Consider the following 14,459-nt stretch of genomic DNA (forward strand, 5'->3'; position numbering starts at 1 on the left):
CTTACAACTCCTGAAAGAGCAACCCAGAGGCAGCGTGACACAGAAAGATCTATAGACTCTGGATTCAAACAGAACATTTGTGTGTGTGTGTATACATAGGTATTAGATATTAGTTATTGGTCTTAAATGAAATTGTATTATTATAATAAACATGACATCTTGTCTTGTCCCCTGAAATGATCCTGTGTAGTTTTGTCTGTATAACAATTGCTGAACTGGATAAGGGGAACTACCTTATATGTTGTCTTCACTGGTAGGACTGATTCAGCCAGCGTAGATGCTGTACTCATTAAAACCATCACACAACACAAACTGCCGAATGAGATTCCTTTTCCATGTAGGAGTTATGGAACCAAATTCAGCCCCGGTGTAAGTCCTACTTAAATCAATAACAGTTCCATACCCACACACCAGGGCTGAATTTGGCCTGATGCAAGTACCAAGGTGCACTTCCCCCCTTAAACAGTTTAGCATGTCAGTGTGGACGTTATTACGGGATGTCTATACATCACGGTCTCTGGTTTGGACAAATACCATGCTGCTTCTCCCCACCTCCACATGCACACACAGATACACAGAGAAAGCTATTGAACTCTTACATAATCTGATGTGTCAACAAAGCAACTTCCCTGCCAGCCTCCTATGTCTAGGGACTTGAAATGGTTTCAGCTAGTCCCAGAATATTTCTGAGCAGAGTGCTTCAAAGATGTGAAAAGTATTGTTTGATTTATAGCCAACACTATACTGATTTTTTACCTTGCAAGTAAGAAAGTGATTTCAGTTTTTGTTACATTAATGCTTATGAAGGTCAAGTCTGACAGCATTTTCTTGTGCTAGGCCTTGATATTCATTTCTCTTTATAGCTGTAAAGCTTTGTATGCATTTAGGTAAAGATGTAACATCCATCAGTTGGGCATCTGAGCATTGTGCGTTTATTGTTTTAAATATCAAAACACAGATAAGAAGGTCTCAAAGTTTGTCACTCTGGCACTTCTTGGGACTGACCAGTTTCTGCAGAACTTTTGCCGTTTACTTCAATAGGCCAGCATTTCAACCTTTACATTTTCAAGAAATCAATTCTTAGCCACATGATTGCAAAGGAAACATTCAGCATGTGAACCAGTGGAGGGCTGTCTTCCTGGTTCTGCAGACAGATTAAAAGAGGTGTTGTATCATCTTAAATGTCTGCCAGTAAGAGCTTTGTCACACAATAGCATCAATTATTCTGTATAAGCCACAGGCTCTGACTTTTGTTTTTGCTGGTGGGTTCTCCTCTCTGTCCCCTCCCACCGTGCAAGCGGTGGGCAGGGCCTCGGGGGAAAGAGACTGAGTGGAGGTATGGCTTTGGGGCAGAGCATGGGTGAGGCCTTAGGGAGGAAAAGGCTGATCGGGGCAAGACCGTGGGGTGGAGTGTGGGCAAGGCCTTGGGGAGAAGAGATCAAGTGGGGGTGAGGCCACAGTCTGGGTGCCAGAGCCCACAAAAGATTAATCGGACACTTAAGGTGCTGAGCACCCCCTATTTTTTTCCATGGGCCCCTGAGCCGCTGGGGAGTCGGCACCTATGGTTTAAGCCATATATTTTAGAGAAAAATGATTATAGAAATGTTTTAGGGAGGTTTGGTGAAAAGTTATTGAACCTGTTTTTCATGTCCCGCCACTTATGGAATAAGAATCCCAACGGTGCCCAGGGCAAGCTGTGCTAGCAGCCCCAGTGCAGGATCAGGGCTTACAACAAGAGTCCTGGAGAGCGAACAGTATGTGATCATATATCAATAGGTGTATTATACTGCAGACATGCAAGGGCACAGAGTTAAGTACAGGCAATCACAACCTTGGAATTTCCAGACCTGTAAATGCTTAACAATGAAACTTAAAGCTTTGTTAATGCAACTTTTAAAAAGAGAGTTTAAAGCATACTCCAAACCCACACTATGACCAAGCACACACAGACCACAGATTTAGTAAAACACTGGCTTCAGTGGAACTATTCATGCATGTAAGTACTTTGCTGTATTGGAGCTCTAGGCTGGAATTTTCAAAGGAGCCTGAGGGAGATAGGCACCCAAATCCCATTGCATTTCAGTGGAAGTTGATTTCCTGTCTCCTTGAAGCCCCTTTGAAAATCGAAGCCTTACTGAGCAAAGCGCTCTCCCATGCAGGTCTCTGCTCCCAGCCTTAATCTTGAGGATATTTCAAACTGTCCATGCATTTTAGCACACAGCCCTGCTCCAGCCCCATTGGGTACCTGAATGGGGAGCACCATACTTCTGTGGAGGACTGGACAGCATTCTCCTGGTGCTACTTCCTAATTGGCCATTGCACCTGTTGGAGTGGAATGACGTTCTCCCTTTCGCCATAGCTAGGATGCCCCACCTCCACAGCCCTTTTGGTTTTTGGCAGCTAAAGAGGTGAGAGGTGGATGGACTGCTTACAGACCAATTAGTGAGAGAGGATTACAGTGTACAAGTTGCTGCAAAAACTGTTATTTGAACATAATTTTACACAGGAGAAAGCCCTTGTGCCAACTTGAGTCAGCTATTAATGAAACAAAACACCATGCTGAAGAAGATGCTCCATATGTGGAAATGATTCATATATTTCTAGGGTCTAAAAAGTGGAAATTCAATAGGATAAGCAAAGTTTCTGTGCTTGGCAACTACTGTTGCTAGCCAAATGTTAAGAAACAGTTTCTGCAGCCCACTTAGCAAATGCTTCAGGGTGTATTGAATTATAAGACAAAATGTAGCAATTATGGGCAGCTGCTATATTATATGCCACTGAACAGGGAGAAAAAAACCCACTGCCCATAAAAATTGGTTCCAGAAATGAAGGGTTACAGCTATTTTTTACAAAGGCAAAATTTAACGTACTGTGATTTTATCATTGCTGATGCAGCAAATTATGGTGCAAGAAAGTGATAATTTACTTTATGAAAATGAAGAAATACTAACAGTTTTGCTCTTCTCTTCCTCCTACCCCTGGTTTGCAGTTAAACATATGAAAAATGTATTTCTCGGTTTCCACGTGCATAATTGCTCTTAAATAGAACTTTAACTTTGAAATTGTTAAAGTTCAAGTGTAGAACCATTTTTGAATGAAAAAGAGACAGTTTTTTTAAAAATCAAAAACAGTCTTATTTCAGGTGAAAATGTGCAAACTTTCACAGCTTCAGCACAAAATTCAGACTATTTTCAAGAATTTGAAAAGAAACAAACTTCCCTGTAAATATTTCATACAGTTCTGCTGTCAGATACAGTGGCCTAAATTTTCAAAACTGACTGTGACTCTGAGGGCCCTTTTTGTTGGTACCCAACCTGAGGCAGCTTATGGGGGTGCTGATTTAAGAAACAATGAGCATTCTTCCTCTGAACATCAGGCTCCTTTAAGGTGTCTCAAATTTTCAGCATCAAAACCTGAAGCTCTCAAAGTTACTAGTCACTTCTGAAAAATGTAGGCTTCAGAATCTGTTCGGCCAGTATCTTTACCAACAAAATACTTGTTACTTTCCCTTGACTTTACCTCAGCTATGCCTGGTACAGTAAAGTCTAGGGGGAGGATTTAATACTTAAAAAGCACTAGCAAAGTCAGTACAAAGTAAAATTTCATACAGACAATGGTTTGTTTATACTGCTCTATATACTATACACAGAAATGTAAGTACAATATTTATATTCCAAGTGATGTATTTTATAATTATATGGTAAAAATGAGAGCATAATCAATTTTTTTAGTAATAGTGTGCTGTGACACTATTGTATTTTTAGGTCTGATTTTGTAAGCGAGTAGTTTTGAAGTGAGGTGAAACTTGGTGGTACAGGAGACAAATCAGACTCCTGAAGGGGTACAGTAGTCTGAAAAAATTGAGAGCCACTGCACTAGAGGAACTTGGAATAGTTGGAATTCATAGTGCACCTTAAACTGGTATCTTTCCTAGAGGTGACAGCAGGGAAACTTGTCAAACTGCAATAAGCAAATGATACAGCCTGTGGGGCAACGGAACTTGGTGGGACTATGGCCAGTGTCTATACTATCTGAAAAATCTTCCCCAGAACCCATTGTTTGGAATGCGAGAATACTCATGGAAAGCAAACACAAAGGAGCCTGGACACAGCCAAAGCGAGTTGCTTTAAGAACTCAAATGACTATTTCTTTAATTATTTTTTTGCACTGTTTGTTCCACTCTAGATACTATGGTGACCCTGCAATGGGACTGGGTTCAGTTGGAAATAGGGTAGGAAAAGGTATTTGTAGCAAAGAAAAAAAATATTGAGAATTAACTGCTCTAGGTGTCACTATAATTTGGTTGTATAATGGTAGCACCTAGACTTCTCAGTCAGGGAACAGGGCCCGATTGCACTGGGTACTTTAGAAACACATAACAAAAAGGTGGTCACTGCCCTATAGAGTTTATAATCTAAATAGGGATCACACCCTCCATGATGAGAATGTATATTATTTAAGATTCTGTCCTCAAGAAGTCAATGTTTGCATTAAAAGATTCTGGGTAAAATCCTAGCCCTACAGAAGTCAGTGGGAGTTTTGTCATGGATTCCACTCTGGTTTTGGGCACCCTTGATTCTTTTGAGTTCTGGTTGCAGGAAGCATTTACTTTATCTTTAAACATTGGCCATTGGAGACCTGGTTTTCATTTGAAGCAGCTGCTTAGTGAGCATGTACTAGCCATTTCCTTGACTACACTCTTGCACAAGCACATTAAAAATGGAAGAAAACCCCATGGGTGGGTTGAGTGAAGCTGCAGTTTTCAGCAGCAGTTCAGCTACAGCTGCAGTTTGGTTGATTAACTTTCTCTTGCGGAAAACATTGCAAAAAATCAATAGTGGAAACACTGTGGCTTTGGGTGATGTACTGTTAAAGGCTGTGACTACACCAAATGTAGGGGGTTCTCAGCATGACAGCAGCTCTGCTGTTCATACTGATATACACACCATTTTTTCCAGTGTTTCTTCATTCGTCATTCATTGCAACAGGATCTATGATTACACAATGTAGATCATATCAAGAAGAGGCATCTTATGTCTTCCCCTCCCCCCATTTTGCCAGGGATTTATGCATAGATGAGACATGTTGAGATATTTTAAAAAATTGAATTTTGCAGCTGAGGCTCAGTTCTAAACAACAACTAGGTTAGTTGGTTCTACAGAGATGCCAACATGATGACCTGCAAAAGCCACGTAGAAAACTTTCTTGCACTTTCCGAGTACACAGTTGCTGCTGAGACCCACTAGTAAAATATAAGGTGCAGGACAAACTGGCTTTTGCCACTAGCTCCAAATACCACAATATCAGTTCAGAGAAGACAGGCATATTTCACGGTAATTTTACTTACTTCATGGACAAAACGGATTCCTGACTAGCCTTTTTAGAAAGATGGTTTTGTGGGAGTCTCAGAGGATGGTGGGGTTAATTCCTGACTCTGTCATCAACTTTCTCTGTGACTTTGGGCAAGTCACTGAACCTCCATGCCTCAGTTTCCCCCTTGTGAGAAGTGGGGACAATAACAACACTTTTATAACAAAGGGAAGCATCAGGGTAAATGCATCAGTGTTTGGCAGGTACCTAAATCCTATGTTGATGAGGACCATAAAAGGAGATAAAATCTGGCATATGTGGCCTCTCTATCTGTGGTAGCTGCTGCTTAAGCTCTGATGATCTGCCTACAAATAACATTTAAAGACTGTGCATTTTTTATATTTTTCTGACATGAAGTAAAATTTGTGAATCCAAGACCTCATAGGTGACCAAGGACACCAAGCTAGTTCTGAAGTATTTCACAGACCATTGCAAAGCTACTGTGTTTCCAGAACTTTTCCCTCTCACTTCAGTTCCTGCATCAGTGCCTTTGCAGTTGTTTCATTCTGCTTGTCACCTGTGATTACTCTCACTGACGTAGTAGCGTAGAAAGAGCCAGATTTAGTACCCAGAGCTATTTTGCCACCTTCCTTGGAGTGTATTCATCACCATTCCTGGTGGAACTCTGTGGAGAGAGGAGCCTAGGCATTACTGGAAATATTTATTAGTTGCAACAGAACAAAGAACCTAGAAAACGAGGCTATGAGAGGAGAGTGGGGGGAAACTTGCATGTAAACTGTAGACAACTAAGGCATTTGAGAAGTTTTACATACCCTAGAAAATACAGTACCACACTCCCTCACGCATTTCTGTCCCTAACTCCTGTGTGTCACAAATACCTTCTAATACCTACTGCAGATGGTGATGTAGCTCAAAGGATCTTTGCAGAACACACAGGAATAAATCCACAGGACCACAGTCTGTTTTCAGTTATGAAACATGCAGCACTGAAGTGAATGGGACTGCAACCAGTATTAGAGCCAGATCCCCCGCCGGTGTAAATCAACCTAACTTCATTTAAGTCAATGGAGGTGCACGGATGTACAGCAGCGGAGGATCTGCCTTTAACATGGAACCTCACATCCATTGACCATAGCCTTGCCTGATGGATGCCTCCTCATCTGCACACTTTGGCCCCTTGGCTTCCCTATTGTCCTCCCAGGTAATTTTAGCCGATTCACTGGCAAAGGGGGATGGAGTCTTTACATTCCGTCACTAGTTGGCTTGCTCAGGAAGTGAGGAACTCCATATTTATTTAATCATCTCTATCAGGATTCCTTGATTTAGCTTTGTCTCTTCCCTTAAAGGGCAAATGGGCTAAAGGGAAGGGAGGCAACTAAAGAAGCAGCACCAGAGAAAGCTAATAAGGGGCAAATGCCAAGACATAGAATGGTCACGTTTCAGGGAACATATTTTGAATGGTCACCGCAGTATACGATCAGCCTACTCCACCCATAGTTGTGCTATTCCGTCACCATACGTTTGAAAACTTCTGCAGCATACAAGATGCTTGCATCTTGAAATAAGATATGCCCTTTGCCATTCTGGAACCAAAAGAATTGTTACATCCTCCGAAATGTGGAATGCCTGAAATGATAGAAAGGTGTGACAGCATGAGAGCAGCCTGAAGCTGACTCACCACTCTGTGCACTTGGCAAGCATCCCCACATGAACCAAAGTGATGAGATAATTGATTAAGCACCAGGTGATTAACCAATTAACGAGGAGATTCTGCTCATCAGCTGAGGATTATTAACAGGGGCAGAGGAAGAGACAGGAGGGAGGCCCAAGGGAAGGCTGGAAGGAAGAGCAAAGGAGCCCAGGATCTCAAAGGTGATCTCTCTTTTTCTCTCTCTCTCCCTCCTGACCTGTGCATTGGTGTTAGATAAAGGCTTGGGGAAAAGCCTTAGGCAGGAGGGAACAAACACTTGGAAAGCACATTGTAACTAAAGCACATGGTGTTGAACCAATGAAGGAGTATGTGAGGACTATTTGCAGTGAGGAATCCAATGTGAAGGAACTCTACCTTGGGGGAAAAGGATTTATGTAGTAATCCGTGGGCCATCCATTGCCCCAGAGGGAAAGGTGGCCTGCAATTTCTATACAAAACCAATTGTGACTTTTAACTCACCATTCTCTGTGCACTCTTTTCACTGCAATTAACCTGATTGTGTCCATGGAGCTTCTGGGATCTGAAGTGTTTCTCTCACAACATATTGAAGTTCAGTTTTATGAAGGATTATTTTTTGGCCTTGAGATTCCACGAGGATTTTTCCTGTGCTCAGGAACTGAACCATCTGTGAATTATTGAGACAACAGTATACTGTTCTGCTTTCCTCTCTGCAGGTACGGAACAGCCCAGGTGGGCTGCAGAGCTTGAAGACAGAATTGCAGCATGGGAGCATTGCAGCTTGCATTGGAGCTCCTGGAACAGGAACGTTGGCTGAAGGAGGAAGACAGCCTATCTGAAAGACCTGTCTGAGCGACTGCTTTAGCTAATGGCCACTAGAATGCAGGCTCCTGCTGCACCCACTCCACAGCATGAGGTCCCCTCCACAGTACCATGCCAGCAGACCAGGAACACTTTGGACAACTCCATGGTTGGGTGGTCCACATACCTTGGACTTAGCTGGACAGGAAAAATCTACCTTCTATAGTCCTCCACTCTGGTCTAGGAACCCCTGCCCAATGCATACTTCCACCCCTGTGATGACCCTCTCCCCCTCGCAGGCCTCCACACCCAGACAGTAGCACTAAGTGCATGCTAAATGCACAAGAAAGGGAAAGGAGAAGGTGCCAGAGGACATACAAAATTAAGAGGTTGTTTTGATGGCACTGGTTTCACTGTTTGTACTGTTCAGTGTTTGATTTATGCATTTTGTTTTATTTCTAGTGTTTGTGCTGGTTTACTATTGTTGTTTCAGTGTTCTAAAGGCAGCTGGCCCACCTGGCAGTGCTTTAATATTTTATTTCTATATTATATTTGTAACACATTCATTATCACAAATAAAGGCATTCATTTAATTAAGATCATCACTACATCACATCCTACAATGTATTTTTTGAAGAATAAAGATAAACACATGGTAAGGCACAATGAGGAAGTTGTATACAAATGTAATCTCTCAAACCATCTATGTACAACAATCCATGATGTAAATGCCCGTCCCCCCCTTAAATTGTCAAATAATCCATAAGAAAAATTCATAACAATCAACACCCCCGCCATTCGCTCAGTAATGTCAGTACACCACCTTCCCATGCCTGATCTGACAGTATCTCTCTTGTACTGTAACCATTGCTGTACAGAAATATTGATAAACCTACTATTCTCTCTCTTCCATTGGCCCATGCAAATCCATAATGTGAGTAAGGATGTTAAATGGTAAGTATTAATCTTACTGTTAACCCACCCTGTTAACCCCCTGCATGAAGGCTGGAGCAGCCCCAGCACCGGGCTGACCAGAGCAGCCCTAGCAGCGCTGGCTGGCGGGCCAATCCTGAGCAGCCCCAACCCCGGCCTCAAGCAACTTTGCCCCAGGCAGCCCCAGTCTCATCCTCAGCCCCAGTCCTGAGCGGCCCCAGCCCCAAGTGGCCCTGGGCAGCCCCTGCCCCGGCCCCAAGCAGTCCCGGCCCCAGCCCCAGCCCCAGCCCCAGCCCCGAGCCTTTTCCTTTTAATTGGTTAAATTATGTAATTTTAATAATTTAAATTGTTAGCTTTTTAAATGATATTTACATCTCTAAATGTGAGAACACAGAGCATCCCTGATTTCCCTTGCCCAGGGTGCATACTGCTCCAAGTGTGATAGGTCATTCTCTGGCTGAGTGTACTAGTCCATTACTGTCAAGGATCCATTCAGGAGCAAGTGGCTCAACTTTGGCTTCATGAAGATTGTGAAAAGCACAGCAAACCACAATAATACGGACATTGATGACACTGGAATCCAAACGGGTCTATAGATAGCACCAGCAGGATTTCAATCTGCTAAATGCACATTCAACCACCATTCTACACCTGCTGAGAGTGTAATTAAACCCTTTTTGCCAGCCTTCTGAGGTCAGGATAAGGCTTCATAAGCCAGCGCAAAAGGGGGTACACGTAGGATGCCCCAGAATAACAGTGGGGACAGTAAGTCAATTTATGACTATGTCATTTGGTGGAAATAATGTCCCACCCTATCCATGGAGGTAAACTCCTGATCAGTGGAAAACCCTGGCATCAAAACTAGGGCAGCCCACATTGGTGTCCATAAATCAGCCTCTGTGGTCCACAAGGGCCTGCTCAAGAATGGAGTTGTACCCTTTGTGGTTTATGTACTAATGCCTCTTGAGGAGGTCAAGCTGTTGTGAGGGATCACAAGCCTCAAACCCGGGTCCCGAGGCAATGCTCAGACAATAGCTACCACCTAGCAGCTCATCTGAACACCTGGAGAAGGGAGCCAGTGAAGCACTAGCTTGCAAAGGGCCCCACCCACAAAGCTCCTGTTTGGGGGAATCATCCAGCACCACTGATTGACTAGGAAGCTCTGTTTGAACCAGAAAGAGGCATGGGAAGTTGTCTGAGTAACTAGAGTTATCCCTGACTGACTGCTGCTACAGACCCTACTTACCTAACTCCTGAGCCCTGCCTTCCTCCCTCTTCCTGATTCCTGCCTCCAGGCCTGTTCCGTCCTCCTTATCCCAGACCCCAGTCATGTCCCAGTCCATGCTTCTGCACCCTATCCCTGAAGCTGTCTCCATCTCTGATCTTTGGCCTAGCACCTCACTCTAACCATTAGGCATGACTGTTCATGCACCGGTCGCTACAACTACATTATGAGCATGACAGTCCCATCAATGGCCTTGGTGCAGTTTGGAAATCATATTCTCTCAAAACTGGCAATTACTTCAGGGATATAGTTTACCCCACCACCTTTTGGTAAATCACACACCTGTTTGCCTCAGAAACCTCCATCACCACTTTACCCTCTGTTGACTTTCCAACACCAAATTGGCAACAGACCTGTCACAGTCTGCAATAGCCAGCTTCCAGATCATAGAATCATAGAATATCAGGGTTGGAAGGGACCCCAGAAGGTCATCTAGTCCAACCCCCGCTCAAAGCAGGACCAAGTCCCAGTTAAATCATCCTAGCCAGGGCTTTGTCAAGCCTGACCTTAAAAACCTCTAAGGAAGGAGATTCTACCACCTCCCTAGGTAACGCATTCCAGTGTTTCACCACCCTCTTAGTGAAAAAGTTTTTCCTAATATCCAATCTAAACCTCCCCCATTGCAACTTGAGACCATTACTCCTCGTTCTGTCATCTGCTACCATTGAGAACAGTCTAGAGCCATCCTCTTTGAAACCCCCTTTCAGGGAGTTGAAAGCAGCTATCAAATCCCCCCTCATTCTTCTCTTCTGCAGACTAAACAATCCCAGCTCCCTCAGCCTCTCCTCGTAAGTCATGTGCTCTAGACCCCTAATCATTTTTGTTGCCCTTCGCTGTACTCTTTCCAATTTATCCACATCCTTCTTGTAGTGTGGGGCCCAAAACTGGACACAGTACTCCAGATGAGGCCTCACCAGTGTCGAATAGAGGGGAACGATCACGTCCCTCGATCTGCTCGCTATGCCCCTACTTATACATCCCAAAATGCCATTGGCCTTCTTGGCAACAAGGGCACACTGCTGACTCATATCCAGCTTCTCGTCCACTGTCACCCCTAGGTCCTTTTCCGCAGAACTGCTGCCGAGCCATTCGGTCCCTAGTCTGTAGCGGTGCATTGGATTCTTCCATCCTAAGTGCAGGACCCTGCACTTATCCTTATTGAACCTCATTAGATTTCTTTTGGCCCAATCTTCCAATTTGTCTAGGTCCTTCTGTATCCTATCCCTCCCCTCCAGCGTATCTACCACTCCTCCCAGTTTAGTATCATCCGCAAATTTGCTGAGAGTGCAATCCACACCATCCTCCAGATCATTTATGAAGATATTGAACAAAACGGGCCCCAGGACCGACCCCTGGGGCACTCCACTTGACACCGGCTGCCAACTAGACATGGAGCCATTGATCACTACCCGTTGAGCCCGACAATCTAGCCAGCTTTCTACCCACCTTATAGTGCATTCATCCAGCCCATACTTCCTTAACTTGCTGACAAGAATGCTGTGGGAGACCGTGTCAAAAGCTTTGCTAAAGTCAAGAAACAATACATCCACTGCTTTCCCTTCATCCACAGAACCAGTAATCTCATCATAAAAGGCGATTAGATTAGTCAGGCATGACCTTCCCTTGGTGAATCCATGCTGACTGTTCCTGATCACTTTCCTCTCCTCTAAGTGCTTCAGGATTGATTCTTTGAGGACCTGCTCCATGATTTTTCCAGGGACTGAGGTGAGGCTGACCGGCCTGTAGTTCCCAGGATCCTCCTTCTTCCCTTTTTTAAAGATGGGCACTACTTAGCCTTTTTCCAGTCATCCGGGACTTCCCCCGTTCGCCACGAGTTTTCAAAGATAATGGCCAAGGGCTCTGCAATCACAGCCGCCAATTCCCTCAGCACTCTCGGATGCAATTCGTCCGGCCCCATGGACTTGTGCACGTCCAGCTTTTCTAAATAGTCCCTAACCACCTCTATCTCTACAGAGGGCTGGCCATCTCTTCCCCATTTTGTGATGCCCAGCACAGCAGTCTGGGAGCTGACCTTGTTAGTGAAAACAGAGGCAAAAAAAGCATTGAGTACATTAGCTTTTTCCACATCCTCTGTCACTAGCTTGCCTCCCTCATTGAGTAAGGGGCCCACACTTTCCTTGGCTTTCTTCTTGTTGCCAACATACCTGAAGAAACCCTTCTTGTTACTCTTGACATCTCTTGCTAGCTGCAGCTCCAGGTGCGATTTGGCCCTCCTGATATCTTTCCTACATGCCCGAGCAATATTTTTATACTCTTCCCTGGTCATATGTCCAACCTTCCACTTCTTGTAAGCTTCTTTTTTATGTTTAAGATCCGCTAAGATTTCACCATTAAGCCAAGCTGGTCGCCTGCCATATTTACTATTCTTTCGACTCATCGGGATGGTTTGTCCCTGTAACCTCAACAGGGATTCCTTGAAATACAGCCAGCTCTCCTGGACTCCCTTCCCTTTCATGTTAGTCCCCCAGGGGATCCTGGCCATCTGTTCCCTGAGGGAGTCAAAGTCTGCTTTCCTGAAGTCCAGGGTCCGTATCCTGCTGCTTACCTTTCTTCCCTGCGTCAGGATCCTGAACTCAACCAACTCATGGTCACTGCCTCCCAGATTCCCATCCACTTTTGCTTCCCCCACTAATTCTACCCGGTTTGTGAGCAGCAGGTCAAGAAAAGCGCTCCCCCTAGTTGGCTCCCCTAGCACTTGCACCAGGAAATTGTCCCCTACGCTTTCCAAAAACTTCCTGGATTGTCTATGCACCGCTGTATTGCTCTCCCAGCAGATATCAGGAAAATTAAAGTCACCCATGAGAATCAGGGCATGCGATCTAGTAGCTTCCGTGAGTTGCCGGAAGAAAGCCTCATCCACCTCATCCCCCTGGTCCGGTGGTCTATAGCAGACTCCCACCATGACATCACTCTTGTTGCACACACTTCTAAACTTAATCCAGAGACACTCAGGTTTTTCCACAGTTTCGTACCGGAGCTCTGAGCAGTCATACTGCTCCCTTACATACAGTGCTACTCCCCCACCTTTTCTGCCCTGCCTGTCCTTCCTGAACAGTTTATAACCATCCATGACTGTACTCCAGTCATGTGAGTTATCCCACCAAGTCTCTGTTATTCCAATCACGTCATAATTCCTTGACATCACCAGGACCTCCAGTTCTCCCTGCTTGTTTCCAAGGCTTTGTGCATTTGTATATAAGCACTTGAGATAACCTGTTGATCGCCCCTCATTCCCAGTATGAGGCAGGAGCCCTCCCCTCACAGACATTCCTGCCTGTGCTTCCTCCCGGTATCCCGCTTTCCCACTTACCTCAGGGCTTTGGTCTCCTTCCCCCGGTGAACCTAGTTTAAAGCCCTCCTCACTAGGTTAGCCAGCCTGCTGGCAAAGATGTTCTTCCCTCTCTTCGTAAGATGGAGCCCGTCTCTGCCCAGCACTCCTCCTTCATGGAACACCATCCCATGGTCAAAGAATCCAAAGCCTTCTCTCCGACACCACCTGCGTAGCCATTCGTTGACCTCCACGATTCGACGGTCCCTACCCAGGCCTTTTCCTTCCACGGGGAGGATGGACGAGAACACCACTTGCGCCTCCAACTCCTTTATCCTTCTTCCCAGAGCCACGTAGTCCGCAGTGATCCGCTCAAGGTCATTCTTGGCAGTATCATTGGTGCCCACGTGGAGAAGCAGGAAGGGGTAGCGATCCGAGGGCTTGATGAGTCTCGGCAGTCTCTCCGTCACATCACGAATCTTAGCCCCTGGCAAGCAGCAGACTTCTCGGTTTTCCCGGTCAGGGCGGCAGATAGATGACTCAGTCCCCCGGAGGAGAGAGTCCCCGACCACCACCACCCGCCTTCTCCTCTTGGGAGTGGTGGTCGTGGAACCCCCAACCTCAGGACATCGCATCTCATGCCTCCCAACCAGCGGAGTCTCCTTCTGCTTTCTCCCCCCAGACCTATCATCTGGTCCACTCTCCGCAATGGTACCTGTGGAGAGAACATGAAAGCGGTTAGTTACCTGTGTCTGTGTTACTGGAACCCGGACATTCCGCTTACCTCTTCTGGAGGTCACATGTTGCCAAGCTTCTTCACTGGCCTCTTGGCTCCTCTGTGCAACCTGCTCTATATCTTTAGAGCTTTGTGCCCCTAGAAGGCTATCCTGAGTTTGGTCCAGAAAATCCTCAGTCTCTCGTATACAACGCAGGGTCGTTACCTGTTGCTCCAGACCTTCAATCTTCTCTTCCAATATGGAGACCAGCTTGCACTTTGTACAGACAAAGTCGCTTCTGTCCTGTGGAAGAAAGACAAACATGGCACATCCAGTGCAGGTCACAACAGCTGAACCCCCCCTTCCATATCACCTACCTACTATGAGCTTCCTCAGAGACGTTGGCAAGATGTAAGCCTCACTGGGCTCACTCCA

At 45.3% G+C, this 14,459-nt stretch overlaps 1 long non-coding RNA gene across 1 annotated transcript; it reads left to right on the forward strand.

Moving 5' to 3' along the window:
- The first annotated feature begins 7,134 nt into the window (after nt 1-7,134).
- LOC119853881 lies at nt 7,135-8,294 on the forward strand. Its single transcript, XR_005292257.2, has 2 exons — nt 7,135-7,203; nt 7,717-8,294. It is a non-coding gene; the product is annotated as an uncharacterized LOC119853881 (long non-coding RNA).
- The last annotated feature ends 6,165 nt before the right edge of the window (nt 8,295-14,459 follow it).

Source organism: Dermochelys coriacea, chromosome 3, assembly GCF_009764565.3.
Source record: "Dermochelys coriacea isolate rDerCor1 chromosome 3, rDerCor1.pri.v4, whole genome shotgun sequence".
Taxonomy (NCBI): Eukaryota; Metazoa; Chordata; order Testudines; family Dermochelyidae; genus Dermochelys; species Dermochelys coriacea.